This window comes from Micropterus dolomieu, linkage group LG01 (genome assembly GCF_021292245.1).
Source record: "Micropterus dolomieu isolate WLL.071019.BEF.003 ecotype Adirondacks linkage group LG01, ASM2129224v1, whole genome shotgun sequence".
NCBI classification, from domain to species: Eukaryota; Metazoa; Chordata; class Actinopteri; order Centrarchiformes; family Centrarchidae; genus Micropterus; species Micropterus dolomieu.
The window spans coordinates 41,962,384-41,965,891 of record NC_060150.1 but is presented as its reverse complement, the minus strand read 5'-3'; positions in this window follow the sequence as shown (position 1 = coordinate 41,965,891).

The following is a 3,508-nucleotide window of genomic DNA, read 5'->3' as shown; positions in this document are numbered from 1 at the left end:
AACTGGCCTCGTAATTTCAGACCAAAAAAAAAATTGTTCTTCATCATTTAGTGGATCGACCATGATGCAATATGCAGCTGAGTAACAGCTCTACTGATATATAGCGTCCTCGCTGCAGCGGAAGCAAGAAAGATATCACTAACTGTAGCAGGAGTCTGGTACTGCATGCAGTAAACAGTCAAACAGCAGACTGCCACCCTCATCTCAAATCTAGTCAGCATTGTGCATGGATTATAGACAGTATATGAAAGAAAGTCATAAAGTTTTGCAGCAGGAAAGCTGGAAAATCACACCCTGTAATTAAACAGAGTTTGCGTTTGCTGCCGCACTGAATGTGGGTGTACCACAGGCAAACGCAGCACATGCCCACTCGTTGTTATTAATCAAAGTAGCAACAGGCTAATACAGAAGGATAGTAGAGGGTATGCATTTGTACAACTAACACAAAAAGAAAACAATAAACAAGACCACCAGGCATTTGTAAAGACAAACACAGACTGTCCATGCTATTGGAACAAACTTAGCTTGTTGTGCTCTCCTTAATTCTGGATCACTTTTGGTTAAAGCTAAGCGATCCTCTCTCCTCCTCTAAAGCTATTAGCCTAGCTGACATGTCCTCTGAGGAGGGAATCTTCAGGCTAACCAGAAGATCAGACAAAGCCAGTTTTCATCATTAGAGAAAGATGCTGGAGTACAACTAACGCCACAAGCATAGCTAGAGCTTCACTGGCCCATTAGAGTAGAGTGGCACATCTCTGTCGCATTAGACAATCCCCAGAGATGACAGAAAACAAACCAGCCCCTGCCCTCCGCACACACTATAATTAACCCACGGGGGAGGATAGATTGAGAGGGGAGAATGTGAGGGGCAGAGAGAGATCAAGTGAAAGAGAGAAAACAAGAAGACAAATGAGAAAGAGAGGGAAAGAGATGAGAGCAGCTCTTGTGTGTCACCATAATGGAAGCTTCAGTGTTTCCATCTTTGTTGCACATCTATAATTACTTAGAAGTTATACCGAGGAATAGAGTAATGCCTAAAAAAACTGAATATAAAAGCTACAGAAGAGTAAATTTAACCTTGCACTATGCTCTACTCCATTAACATTTCAATTTGCAGACAAAGACGCAAAGAATGAGGAGAGTGAAAATGGCAGATTACAAACTATTAACATTTACATTTAGCTGACGCTTTTATCCAAAGCGACTTACAATTGCTAAGTATGTCTGAGGTCGCACGCTTCTGGAGCTAATAGAGGTTAAGTGTCTTGCTCAGGGATGTGTATGTGTCACAGTGGGGAATTGAACCCAGGTCTCTCACACAAAAGGCATGTGTCTTATCCACTGCCCCATCACCACCCAGTGTTGTGAGGAGAGAAATTGAAAGACTTAACCACCTCCTACCATCCAAAGACATGCAGCCTAGGTTGATTGGTTACCCTAAATCCTTAGGTGTGAGTGTGAGTGTGAGCGTGAGCGTGAGTGGTTGTTCGTCTATGTGTGGCCCTTTGATGGACTGGCGACCTGTCCAGGGTGTACCCCGCCTTGCGCCCGATGTCAGCTGGGATTGGCTCCAGCCCCCCGCGACCCTGTACGTAGGATAAGCGGTTGACGATGGATGGATGAACAGTCTAAACAGTCAGTACTTTAGAAGAGAGGTCCCCAAAAAGAGGCCTGTGGGCCAGATTTGGTCCACTGGGAACCTTTGATTTGGCTCGATGAAAATGGACAAATAAATGAACAGATAACTATAATCATACTGCTTTTTTGTATTGTTGGGTTTCAGGAGGTAAGCATTCTACTCAGTACTTCTGGCAAGTGAAAAAACACAACACTGTCATCATCCCTATAAATAAATCTCTACTGGCTGTCATGTAAAAACTGTATTTCTCCCCTTTGCCAGAGGCCAGATTTGACATGACTATATATCTACACTAGACAATATTCATATTGACAATTCTGCATTCGGTGTGTGCCAAGTTGACTGATGCTTCTCACAACAAATGTGATATGCTGTAAAGAGTTGTGTATTTGTCATTGCTTTGTAAAAGGAACACTGGAGTGGCAGTTGGGGTTTTGTGTGGTGTGCATTATAAATGTCAGAAACTTTACTATAGCTGCAGTCATATTTGTCTGTTCATACTGTCTGTCCTTAAAGGCTGCGTTTGATTTTTACTTTTAATAATGGATATCACATGGAATAGAGACCCTAAACTGAAACTGAAAATCCTCTGAGAGTATTCAAATTAAATTTGCAGAAATAATTACATTTCAGCTTTTATAGTCTGTTGTGATGCAACTGTGGACAAAAATATTTCCATCATATTGTCACCAGCGGAGGAGGAAGTACTCAGGTCTTTTACTTAAATATAAGTAGCAATGCGACTAAGTACCAAAAGTGTAAGTACTCATTATGCAGAATGGCCTTTTTCAGAATAATATATAATATATTATTGGAATATAACTACGGATTAGGGGTGTGATGAGATCTCGTGCTACGAGATCTTGCGAGATTAAATTGTGACGATTTTTCTTGTCAGGTAAAAAGGTGTCTCGCATGGTTCACGCATTTGACATTTTTCACATGCTGCCAAGCCACATGTTAATTTTCTCAAGCAGTGAAATACAAATGCATACTTGAAGAGCTAATCAACTCTGGCCAGCTGATGTGACACTGGTGTATGCCCTGATAGTAATCAACTGAACCGTTCGAGCTGTGAGTCCAGACAGATGTGAAGAAGGGTAACGTAACTGGTAGAGTTTTGCAACATAAACATCTAAAAACTGAAGCGCTGCCTTGCTCTGTTTGGGACTGTGAGCTGCAATTTGTAAGAGGTGCTGAAGTTAACATGTGTGTGGATTTGTGGTATGATTTTATTTTCAGTTTCACATGGAACATACAGTCCCAAAATGCTTTGGTCAATCGGTCTGAAGGGGGTAACGTTCCTACCAGCGGATCAATAACATAATGCACAGCAGAGTAAAGGGCAGGTAGACTTCTCTTTAAATAATGACGTTAGTCTTGTAATATTATGACTTTTTTCTAAGACATGTCAGAGAACACAGATAGCCTATGTGGGAGAGATTCTGAATGTGCAGAACGTTTTGAACGTGAGCAGAAAACCTGCTGGAACACAGAAGCTGAAAGCCATCTGAATTTTGTGTTTCTCTATACATAAATTTAAAAAAATCACCATAAACTGGTGCAGAAAAATCATCATAATGTAGGAAATAAAGTTTATTGCTCAAACTTTTCATATAATTCAGCATTAAAGATTAAAGATAAATAGTGTTAAAATCGTGTCTTGTCCCGTCTCATGGGTTGAGTGTTGTGGGGACAGCCCAGCTGACGGTGAGTGTCCTGGTTTTACTTTTTTTTCTCACTTTATTTCACCCATTGTTTTGCTCTGCCTGCCTCCCTGTGTTCTCCTCCTCTCTCCCTCGGCTCCTGAGCCCAGCCAACTACCTACACCTGCACCTCATCAGCCACCTCGTCAGCCTGCCACACCTG